This window comes from Podarcis vaucheri (genome assembly GCF_965113315.1).
Source record: "Podarcis vaucheri genome assembly, chromosome: 7".
NCBI lineage: Eukaryota > Metazoa > Chordata > Lepidosauria > Squamata > Lacertidae > Podarcis > Podarcis vaucheri.
In genome coordinates, this window is record NC_138765.1 from 12,025,854 (window position 1) to 12,038,687 (window position 12,834).

Genomic DNA, 12,834 nt, shown 5'->3' on the forward strand with positions numbered 1-12,834 from the left:
AGCCCGACCTGGGGAGACCTGGAAGTGTACATGGCACTTTCTGCATGCAAAGCAGATGTTCTAACCCACTGATGGGACAGGCCAAAGATGGATCTCCGGGGCAACATTCTGCCTCCATTAGGAGCAAGGGGCCTGTGCTTGGCCTAAGCATAGACAGACAGTGTGGACAGTGGAGATGCAGCCTGGAAGGCTGGTCCGGTCTGCGAACCCATTTCTGTGACCAAAACATTGAGACCATGGCTGGGAACACACTGTGCATTTAAAGCTAGACACACACACACAATAATTGTTTGCTGCTCACAGAGCTACGAGGTGGGTGCTTTAAATATATGGCATGTACACAGCCTTTATTGCAGATAGTGCTTGAGTATGCATACCCTCCAACATTTCTCCGATGAAAATAAGGGCTTCCTATTCATATATATTTATATATGCCGCCCATTAAACATTAAAAAACATCCCTATACAGAGCTGCCTTGAGGTGTCTTCTAAAAGTTTCAGTGCAGTGGTACCTGGGGTTACATACACTTCAGGTTACAGACTCCGCTAACCCAGAAATAGTACCGGTTTAAAACGAATCTCAGGGTTATTTGTGGGGCATAGGAAATTGTTCATTCTCCACCCCCCAAAATATAGTCCGGCCCCCCACAAGGTCTGAGGGACGGTGGACTGGCCCACTGCTGAAAAAGTTTGCTGACCCCTGCCCCAGACCCTCCAAGTGTACCTGTTTTCCAGGGACAGTCCTGGATTACAGAAGCCATCCCAGTTTCTTATTTGATCCCGGAATATCCCGCTTATGCTTGGGACGTCTTATTTTCATCCGAGAAGTGTTGGAGGGTATGGAGTTATGCGACCTCCGAGCCAAGGAGATAAGTAACTACAGTGGTACCTCGAGTTAATTACTTAATTCGTTCCGGAGGTCCATTCTTAACCTGAAACTGTTCTTAACCTGAAGCACCACTTTAGCTAATGGGGCCTCCTGCTGCTGCTGCGCCGCCACCGCACGATTTCTGTTCTCATCCTGTAGCAAAGTTCTCAACCCGAGGTACTATTTCTGGTTTAGCGGAGTCTGTAACCTGAAGCGTATGTAACCCGAGGTACCACTGTATTTCTTAATCATTTAAATTCTTTCCACTACTTAATACAGTGGTACCTTGGTTTAAGAACAGTCCAGTTTACGAACAATTTGGTTTACGAACTCCGCAAAACCAGAAGTAGTGTCCCGGTTTGAGAACCTTACCTTGGTCTAAGAACGGAAGCCGAACAGTGGAAGGGCACCAGCGGCAGGAGGCCCCATTAGGGAAAGCGCGCCTCGGTTTAAGAATGGTTTTGGTTTAAAAACAGACTTCCGGAACGGATTAAGTTCGTAAACCGAGGTACCACTGTATATTAATACCAAAAGCTTAGCAGCTGCGATCTATGAAACGGCAGACCGCTCCCCACAGGATGCCTTCCCATTGATGCCCCACAGAGAAGATACAGTACAACAGCTACTTTGCACTCTTGAGTTTCAGCTTCTAGGAAACCTGTGGAGATAGCTGGACCCGTGAGGAACAAGACCAGCTGCCCCTGCAAACAAAATGTTGACAAGGCATCCCATTAGGGATAAATAAAGCAAAATTAATGGAGCAATTTACTAGAGACGAGAACCTGACAAACTGGGACAGTTGCAGCATATGTATTTTTACCACCAGTTGGGTCGGATTTGGATTTTTAATGCCTCGGGCCTCAAAATAGTTCAAGCTGTCTTTTAGAAGGCGGCCTTCATTATCTTGCGTGATGACTGAGGAAAAGATAAACGGAGACATTTTTAGAAACAAGAATGAAAGCGCAATCTGACCTCTGTCCCAGGCATCTGTTGTGTGTGAGGATTATTTAAAATATATTCAAGAATATATTAAGGCAGAGCGTGCTTGTTTCCATCGCTGCTCTCTCAAGCTAGAAAGGCTTGCTGCATTTTCCTCCTCACCCAAACCCCTCAAATGAAGGACCCTCCGTTCTCCACCCACATCTTGGTGCGATAAGAAATCACGTGGGACCATAAATGGATCCCAAAGTCCATATTCCAGTGGGACTGCACAGGTGGGGTACAAGGGCTCTTGCATAGGTCTTACTACCCTATCAATCTCTTTAAAAAAAATAAAAATTAGAGTTTTCAATTTTTTACAAACAAAAAGAAAAACCAAACATAAAAAACAAAAACACATAAATTTCACGACTTATTTTCTCATAACATATTTCCCCGACCTCCTCATACCTCCCCTCCCTGTATATCCAGTTCAAATTATTTATACAGCAAATCCTTATCTCAAAGCATTACAGCTTAAAAAGAGAAGAAGAAAAAAGAAAAAAGAAAACACCTTCTTTTCTCTCCAACATCTTAGATTATTATAACTTTGGATAAAAGAAAACCATTTTATCAAATTCCTTTTACCATTACAGCTAGAAACCGCTTAATTTCAATCCGACATCATTCAACATTCCTTAATTTTACAGTATTTTTGTAGATAGTTGTCAGGGGTTCAGGAGCAGAGGCAAGGGAGGAAACAGAGAGCGAGGGGGAGGAGGCAGAAGAAAGGATGAGTGATGACGACGACCCGAGATCTCCGAGTCTTTCCAGTGAATCAGAAGATTCACAGAAAGGAGCACCAGTGGCCAGGGCAAGGGGGGAGACTAGGGGGACACCCCAGGAAGATAGAGCCAGAGGGGACTCAGAGGGGAGCAGTTGGAAATCGGGACCAGCGTCACCGCCAGAGAGTAGGGAAGAGGAAGAGCGCCAGGGATCAAGCGCTGGCAGCTCACAACAGGAGGGAGGGCACGAGTCAGGAGTGGCCACACCTCCATCGGGGAGCGAAGAAACGGTCAGACAGAAAGTGGAAGGTTGGGCGCGCGCGCCAAGTTCAAATGCACAGGAAGGTGGCGCAGTAAGCAGCCCGGAAAGGGAGCCAGGTCCTAAAGCCCGGCGCAAGGAGACAGGAGGGTCCGGGGGGTCGGCGTCAGAAGAATCCAGGAAGGAAGAGACCCCGGGGGGCAGAGGGACCCAGAGAAGAACAGTCAGGTGGAAAAGGTGGAGTAAGGCTAGGATATTAAGTTGGTGTACAAGGGGCGGAGACTCAGACGGAGCTTCGCCGGTCTAACCCATAAGACGTAGAGTTGCACGCAGCAGCTGGAGAATGGAAACTGTAACTCAATAAAGACTTTTACAAAGTGATTGCTGGCTAGCGTGATCCTCTGTGAGCTAGGATCTGGAAGCAGCTCTGACAATAGTCCTTAAATTTTTTCCAATCTTCTTCTGCCGACTCTTCTCCCTGGTCACGGATTCTGCCAGTCATTTCTGCCAGTCCCATACAGTCAATCAGCTTCATCTGCCATTCTTCCAAAGTGGGCAAATCTTGCATCTTCCAATACTTTGCAATCAGTATTCTTGCTATCAATCTCATATGGCTGGGTTGGTCAGCAGGCAAGTCCCAGACCCGTCAGTGGTGTCTGACAGAACACCCCTGTCAAAATAAAGTCAGAAATGCAGTCAAGTTACAGAAATGCAGTCAAGTTACGTGCAGAGTGGTGTGGTTTGCAAACTGTTTTCTAGGGAACTCTGAAGTTCCTCTGAAACTTCACCATAGTTCTTCAATTTCGACAGTCACATCTCCATCAAAGGCAGTTCGACTGCTATCTGCAAACCACACAAGTCGCAACCGGAGGTCCACGTTGCGGCTGCTGGAGAGTGGGCGAGGAGGAGAAGAGGCTGTCACTGCCAGGGCAGTGATGACACACCAGCTCTGAGGTGCAGGCGGAAGACAGGGTCACCCTGGACAGGAAAAAAGTAGGAACTGAGAGGAGCACAAAGTGTATCAATTATTCTTTTTAAAAAATGCTTTGTGCATCTGCGTCTAATCCAGGAGTCGCCAACCCATAGGTGGGATGCGCCCACGAAGACCATTTTACCAGCCCACGAGCCACTCCCGAACCGAGCCACCCATTTGGTGAGTCCCCTGCGCACTGCGCTAAACCAGCGCAGCACAGGGTCTCACCGAGCAGCACTGGAAAACGCACCTGCGCACACACAAATACCAGAAATTGCGTCTGTGTGTGTCCAGACGCCAAAAATCACTTCTGCGCAGGTGTGATTTTCGGCGTCTGGGCAATCGCAGACGCGATTTCCAGCATCACGCTGAGCCAGTCCGGCCCACAGATGATCTCCGTGGGAGTGATCTGGCCCATGGCCAGTAAACTTTGCCAACCCCTGGTCTAATCTTTCCCCTTTATACAACGTGCAGTCGTACCTTGGAAGTCGAACAGCTTAGTTCCCAAACGTTTTGGCTCCCAAACGCCGCAAACCCTGAATTGACTGTTCCGGTTTGCGAACTATTTTTGGAAGCTGAACGTCCGCCGGGGCTTCCGATTGGCTGCAGAAGCTTCTTGCAGCCAATCAGAAGCCATGTTTTGGTTTTCGAATGTTTTGGAAGTCAAACGGACTTCCGGATCGGATTCCGTTCGACTTCCAAGGTATGGCTGTATTTACTGGTGTGTATTCTTTTTCTTTTTGTAAATCCACTGAAGAATAAAATAAAATAAAAATCAGAATTAAGAGGTTTTCTCAGAACAGTGTATGTGCTGTGTCTGATTGTTGTCGTGATGGTTCCACTTGCCTTCTTCAGATAGGAAATGTTCGGGGGGGGACACAAAAATGGAGAGTTGAGGAGGGTCGGTTGTGGATGGGGGGAAATAGAAGGGCAGAAATGTCCCTATTCTTGGCTAGAGATGGAAATAAGATAAAGTCTCTAATAGAGAAGAATGGCAGGTGAAGTTAATGGACTATGCTGAAAAGGCTAAAATGACCAGAAGAGTCAGAAATCAGGAAGACCAAAATTTTAACAAGGAATGGGGGGAAATTATAACTTACCTTAAAGACCGTTGTAAACAGTGAAAATCATTAGTAGGATTGGAATATCACTTGCAATTTAAGGTTGAATTCTTGGCATAATGGAAGAGGTAAAGGGTTGATTATCATCATCATCATCATCATCATTTATTTATACCCCCCCCCCAATCTGGCTGAGTTTCCCCAGCCACTCTGGGCAGCTCCCAATCAAATGTTAAAAACAGTACAGCATTAAATATTAAAAACTTCCCTGAACAGGGCTGTCTTTTAAAGATAGATAGCTGCTTATTTCCTTCACATCTGAAGGGAGGGTGTTCCACAGGGTGGGCGCCACTACTGAGAAGGCCCTCTGCCTGGTTCCCTGTAACTTCACTTCTCGCAGTGAGGGAACCGCCAGAAGGCCATCGGCGCTGGACCTCAGTGTCCGGGCTGAACGATGGGGGTGGAGATGCTCCTTCAGGTATACAGGACCGAGGCTGTTTACGGCTTTAAAGGTCAGCACCAACACTTTGAATTGTGCTCGGAAACGTACTGGGAGCCAATGCAGATCTCTCAGGACCGGTGTTATGTGGTCTTGGCAGCCACCCCCAGTCACCAGTCTAGCTGCCGAATTCTGGATTAGTTGTAGTTTCCGGATCACCTTCAAAGGTAGCCCCACGTAGAGTGCATTGCAGTAGTCCAAGCGGGAGACAACTAGAGCATGCACCACTCTGATGAGACAGTCCGTGGGCAGGTAGGGTCTCAGCCTGCGTACCAGATGGAGCTGGTAGACAACCGCCCTGGACACAGAATTGACCTGCGCTTCCATGGACAGCTGTGAGTCCAAAATGACTCCCAGACTGCGCACCTGGTCCTTCAGGGGCACAGTTGCCCCACTCAGGACCAGGGAATCCTCCACACCCGCCCGCCTCCTGTCCCCCAAGAACAGTACTTCTGTCTTGTCAGGATTCAACCTCAATCCCTTAGTCGCCATCCATCCTCCAACCGCCTCCAGGTACTAACACAGGAACTTCACCGCCCTTGCTGGTTCTGATTTAAAGGAGAGGTAGAAATATGCAGGAGGAATAGATTAACAATAGAACCCACAAAGGGGAGGATGGAAGTCCAGGAAATTCCTTGGAATCTTGTTTTTATGATTTATGTTTGATATCGCTCTGTAAAATTTTAATTTGAAAAACCAAATAAATAACATTTTAAAAAGAAAAATGTCCCTATTCTCATCTGAGGAGTTTTAGAGGGCATGGGATATCACGTGCAATGATGAGCAAGGCTTCAAAAGGTAACTTTGAGATGCATTCACAGAGCAGCCCTGCCCTAGACAAACATTGTTTTATTCTCTCTGTAAAGCTACACACCCTGGTTCTTCAGTTTTTGCCCGTTTGGGCCTGGAAGCGGGTTAGTAGCTCAGGGTTCCTTCGCCCTTACCTTTCCTCTAGACCTTCCAGGCCCAGGTCCTTAAAGCTCTGTGTCTGTGCCCTTTTTTCTGCACCAGAGCTTTCTCCACTAAAAAACGCACTCCATAAAGCTCAATCGGAGCAAATGGCCATCTGTAGAAAACACAAATTGCCAATCACCTTTAAACAGCAGAGGAAATCATCGAAGCTTCGTTACTTAAACCGCTTGGCAAAAAGGGGGAAGTGGCCTACATATAGAAATTTGTTGAAGGATCAAGAAGGGAAATGGAAATTGCCGTATTTTTCGCTCCATAACACGCACATAGTTTTTAGAGGAGGAAAACAAGAAAAAAAAAATCTGAATGAAACAGTGGATGTATCATTTTGGTGCTTCATGCTGTGGCCACAGACATGTGATTTGATGGTGAGTTTGGTTTAGGCCAATGCAAAAATCCTGAGAATCCATGTGGATCTGTGCTTTGTAACCACAGCAACCGAAAGCAGCTTTTACAACTTTGTAAACAAAGCAACCAAAAACAGAAGAGTGGGCAATAAGACCCTGAGGCAGAATGCAGGAAAGCAGCAGCCTCCTCTGCAGCGCGTGATCTGATTTTTGCCTCTGCACTCGGGCCAGTCAGCTCCAGGGACCACACATTCGCTCAATAACACGCACAGACATTTCCCCTTACTTTTTAGGAGAAAAAATGTGAGTGTTATAGAGAGAAAAATACGGTAAAAGATTAAAGATCATTTTCAGAGTTGGTTACACTACAGACAATCACATGAGATGTACAAGGAAGACAATAAGAAAGGGTTTAGTTATACAACTTACAGATTTCAAAAGGAAGTTATAGAAGAAGAAGTGAAGCTGCTGAAGAAAGCATATAGTATTTTGCTAGAATGGGAAACAAAAGATGAGGTCAAATCGGTCTTGATCAAATAGGCACAAGATATAGGACATAATATAAAATTTGAGGACTGGGGAAAATTGTGAAATTTACAGATTGTTCTCTTTTAAAAGAAAACCATATGAAAATGATGTACAGGTGGTCTATCACACCAGTACAGAGAGCAAAAATGTATAAAACCAGGTCAGACATATGATGGAAATGTAAAGAAAAAGAAAGGACTTTTTACCATATGAGGTGGGAATGTAGAGAAGTTTTTAAAAATTGGGAAATGATATACAATGAATAGAAAAAAATGTTCAAAATGGCATTTGTAAAAAAACAACCAGAAGCATTTTTGTTAGGGATTGTAGGACAAGACCTGCCAAGAAAAACAAAGAATTTATGTATGCTACAACAGCAGCAAGAGTCTTGATAGCACAAGGATGGAAGAATGAGGAAGTCCCAACGGAAGAACAGTGGCAAGAAAAAAAAGGGGGGGAATAGCGTACTGTATGTGATTTTATGGTTTGATACTTCGTTATGTTGAAATTGCTTAATAAAAAATATTTTTTTAAAAAAATAGCAGAGGAAATCTCCAGAGGAGGTGCTCAGACACAGAGCTTTAAGTCACAGACCTGGGCCTGGAAAAAGCAGGGTGAAAAAGGTCAATGTGGATAATCTTTTTAGATATTAAGCTATGACACAGGAACTCACCTGCCTGGAATTCATTTCTGCCACAAGCTTAGTAGGTAGATATTTAGGCTAGTGGTTCTATCTCAGCTGAGGAACCTCAAAGGTCATCCAGCCCAGCCCCGTCCTGCTACAGAAGACTCACATGCTAAGGCATCCCTGATAGATGGACCACCCACCCTCTACTTTTAAACAACTGACAAAGGAGCGCCTACCACAGGCATAGGCAAACTCGGCCCTCCAGATGTTTTTGGGACTACAACTCCCATCATCCCTGACCACTGGTCCTGTTAGCTAGGGATGATGGGAGTTGTAGTCCCAAAACATCCGGAGGGCCTAGTTTGCCTGTTAGCATTTGAAGTTGAAGGCTGGCAAAAGCTGAATTGAGACAGAATGCTTTCCCCGGATAAAACTGCCCAGAGACTCTGAGTTTTAGAAAACAAGCAGGTTAATAGTTATTAAAGGAAATACAGGCTGACAGGAAAGATCCCTCGTTCTGTTTAGCTAAGGAGGATTTCCTATAATCCGTGCTTGCTTCTGCATCTCAAGAGAAGAGAGGTCCAAAATATGTCTCTGAAAAGGTATCTTGTGGTCAGCTCCCCTCAAAAATGTCCCTGTGAGATTCTTGCCACCTCTGTACCTCCCCGGGGGTTTACCACATTACAGAAGACACCTCAATCTGTTTTATCTGCTGTCAAAGACCACATTGTCACATTTGAAGCACTGCGATACCACTTTAACAGACATGGCTCGCCCCAAGGGATCCTGGGAGGTGTAGTTTGTCAAGGGTGCTGCTGAGTGTTGTTAGGATACGCCTATTCCCCTCCCAGAGCTACAATTCCTAGAGTTCCCTGTGAAAAGGGATGGACTGTTAAATCACTCAGAGAATTGTGGCTTGGGTGAGCAAACAGGGGATCTCTCCTGGCAACTCTCAGTACAGTGGTACCTCGGGTTAAGTACTTAATTTGTTCCGGAGGTCCGTACTTAACCTGAAACTGTTCTTAACCTGAAGCACCACTTTAGCTAATGGGGCCCCCTGCTGCTGCCACACCACCAGAGCACGATTTCTGTTCTCATCCTGAAGCAAAGTTCTTAACCTGAAGCACTATTTCTGGGTTAGCGGAGTCTGTAACCTGAAGCGTATGTAACCTGAAGCGTATGTAACCCGAGGTACCAATGTACCCTTAACAGACTGCCCCTCTCAGAATTCTGTGGGGGAAGCCATGACTTTTTAAAGTACAGTGGTGCCCCGCAAGACGAATGCCTCGCAAGACGGAAAACCCGCTAGACGAAAGGGTTTTCCGTTTTTGAGCTGCTTCGCAAGACGATTTTCCCTATGGGCTTGCTTTGCAAGACGAAAACGTCTTGCAAGTGTTCCGATTTTTTTCGCTTTCCCCCCCTTTTCCTAAGCCGCTAAGCCGCTAATAGCCTTTTAGCCGCTAATCCGCTAAGCCTTTAATAGCCGCTAAGCCTTTAATAGCCGCTAAACCGCTAATAGCGCTAATCCGCTAAGCCGCTAATAGGGTTGCTTCGCAAGACGAAGAGGCTCACAGAACAGATTAATTTCGTCTTGCGAGGCACCACTGTAGTATCATAGTGCTTTAAGCGTATAGTTTGAATGAGGCCAAAGTCTGGTTAAGGAGGAGCTGTGAAGCTTCCCGTCTTCAGAGCTATTGGACGGCAGACAGACCAGGCACTCAGCTGACAGGTGCATAATATGGTATTTCTACATATATCATGTTCCTGAGTGCTCACTGGAAGGACAGATCCTGAAGCTGAGGCTCCAGTACTTTGGCCACCTCATGAGAAGAGAAGTCTCCCTGGAAAAGACCCTGATGTTGGGAAAGATGGAGAAGGGGACAACAGAGGGTGAGATGGTTGGACAGGGTTCTCGAAGCTACGAACATGAGTTTGACCAAACTGCGGGAGGCAATGGAAGACAGGAGTGCCTGGCGTGCTCTGGTCCATGGGATCACTAAGAGTCGGACACGACTAAACAACTAAACAACAACATGTATATCATAGCAATGGTTTCAAAATCAGCAGCTGCACATATAAGCTAGCATGTGCAAATTTTATGCAAGTCTTTTGCATGTTTTCGAAGTGATGCGTTTTCTCTTCTTTTGGCAATGTGTAAGTGACCACCTTAATCTCTCCCCCAGTCACTTGTTAGGGCAAAGGTTCCTTGATCAAAAAGTCTCAAATTCTAGTTTCAGGTAGGTAGCCGTGTTGGTCTGACGCAGTCGAAATATATTAAAAAATTAAAAAATTAAAAAATTAGATTGCATTCTAATTGTTGCCGTCGTTTTTGCTAATTCAATCATTTCAAAAAATTAATCAAAATCTCAAACAGGAATGGAATTGTGTAGAAGAATACATGACCTAAACATGCTCCAACAAGAATTTATTGATTTGTATAGACTGATTTCACTAAGCTAAGCTAAGCAGATATATAAGACTGAATGTTTAATAATTAAGATACAAAAATACAATCTCAATAATAAAGTTATAAAATAATAATAAGGAAGTCACGCCCGGGTGGAGGGAAGACACAGGGCAAGAAATAAGAAATGGATAAATGTTGGTACATAATGAAATGTGGAAATATGAATTTACGAATATAATGTATATGTATCATTATGTAAAGATTTCATATATGGATTGCAACGAAAGAAAGAAAGAAAGAAAGAAAGAAAGAAAGAAAGAAAGAGGGGATTAAAAAATTGTCCAGTAGCACCTTTGAGACCAAGTAAGTTCTGGCTTCAGTGGTACCTCAAGTTTACTTAATTCGTTCCGGAGGTCCATACTTAACCTGAAACTGTTCTTAACCTGAAGCACCACTTTAGCTAATGGGGCCTCCTGCTGCCACCGCTGCACGATTTCTGTTCTCATCCTAAAGCAAAGTTCTTAACCCTAGGTAATATTTCTGGGTTAGCTGAGTCTGTAACCTGAAGCGTATGTAACCTGAAGCATATGTAACCCGAGGTACCACTGTATAAGCTTTCATGTGCATGCACACTTCTTCAGATGCCCAAGTTGTTTGCCCGGCAAGTGAAGGGCACCATAAATTTGATTGCTCAAGACCAGAAATCTTGTTTTTCAAGGGCAAGATGTTTCCAGAGAAACCTCATAAACCCTGCAGGGACCCACCCTTTGCTAACCACTGCTGACCAGAGTTATAAACCAGACTTTGCCACTCACTATGATTCAGGGCAATGCACCAGCCTATGGCCTGATAAGGAAAATCCTGAGGTGCGGATTTACTCCACTGCCCAGTTCGTTGGGGAGCACACCCTGAGTGTCTCTCCAGTCAGCAAATGAAGTCTAGCCAATTTAAAGAAGCAAAGAGCAGTCAGCAAATCTGATCTTTATTTGCGGACACATGTGCTAAACCCTGTCTGTGGTGCCTACCATTCCCCCCCCCCAAAGAATGAGTCAAGAGACCAGAGTATGGGTTCAGATTGGCCACAACTTTATTGAGCTTCAGAAGTGGGAAACTTGGCACAGGCCTTGGCAGGTAACCCTCTCAGCCCACCTGGCTGAGGATATGCAGGCAGGTGAGGTCCTGTGGGAGGGGAATGTAAAGTACAAACTTACACAGCATGCCCTTCCACTGACTTCGTCCTGGGAGTCTGACCTACATGCCACTGCTCTAGGGCCAGGGACTTTAACGGGCCCTGCAAGTGCCGCCGCATGGGAGGGAGCATGAATGCATCCCCTCTGACTTGATGTTAGACTAAAGGATACCTTGTTGTTGTTGTTTAGTCATTTAGTCATGTCCGACTCTTCGTGACCCCCTGGACCAGAGCACGCCAGGCACTCCTGTCTTCCACTGCCTCCCGTAGTTTGGTCAAACTCATGCTGGTAGCTTCGAGAACACTGTCCAACCATCACGTCTTCTGTCGTCCCCTTCTCCTTGTGCCCTCCATCTTTCCCAGCATCAGGGTCTTTTCCAGGGAGTTTTCTCTTCTCATGAGGTGGCCAAAGTATTGGAGCCTCAGCTTCAGGATCTGTCCTTCCAGTGAGCACTCAGGGCTGATTTCCTTCAGAATGGAGAGGTTTGATCTTCTTGCAGTCCATGGGACTCTCAAGAGTCTCCTCCAGCACCATAATTCAAAAGCATCACTTCTTCGGCATCAGTCTTCTTTATGGTCCAGCTATCACTTCCATAGGCCAGCTCTCACTTCCCATAGGATACCTTGCCAACGCCTAAAACCACCAAAGTTGTGACGAAATGCTACGGGGAAGGCGAAACCTGCCCATGCAGGGAAAATTCCTTCCCAGTTCTGAAAAAAACAACCATCTTACGACCACAGCAGCGCCCGCTGACCTGGAACGCAAAATATTAGTCTGTAAGGAAAAAGTATCATTAACTTGCTGACTGCTGACCTAGGATGAAATTCTTTGGAGGCAATAAATCATTAATTTGAGGGAGGGTGAGTGAGTGATCCTCAAAGGAAGAAAACCAAAAGAGGCTTGGACAAAGGGGTCAGCCATTGTCCTCCCTGGCTGAGGGCGGGTCAAAGGCCAGCCCAAGCAGGTGGGAGGCACCTGCCCAGGTGAGCCCCACTTGGTACCGCAAACCCTGCCCACCTGTGGGGAAGGGAGGGCGGAAATTGTTGCAACAAGGTTCAAACGCAACAAGGTTCAAAGAGTAGGAACACAGAGCATGGGGTTGCATGAACTTTTAAGACCTCTCCCCATTTCCCCTAATACATTTTTCAACAGCATCATCGATACATCCCAAGTATGTCACAAAGTAGGAGTGTCTGGCATGTAGAGACCTGAGCCTATCACCCACCCCTGTCAATAACCCTTTAACTACCCTCTTCCCAAAGAACAATAAAGGTATTTACACATCCCCCTAGCTGCAAGGCTTTCCTGCCTTCTCCTTTGAAAGTGTCAGGATTCAATCCACCATCCCAATGGGTTTCTGTCTGGGGTATGCGCTGCCCTTGATTATCTCCTGCCTCCTATT

General features: G+C 45.8%; 1 long non-coding RNA gene across 1 annotated transcript in view; it reads left to right on the forward strand.

Annotated features, from left to right (window-relative positions):
• Window positions 1-815: 815 nt before the first annotated feature.
• LOC309537052 overlaps window positions 816-12,834 on the forward strand; it is a 107,971-nt gene continuing 95,952 nt past the window's right edge. The window contains exon 1 of the long non-coding RNA XR_014221794.1: window positions 816-1,105. This is a non-coding gene — a long non-coding RNA (uncharacterized lncRNA). The remainder of the gene's footprint in view (window positions 1,106-12,834) is intronic.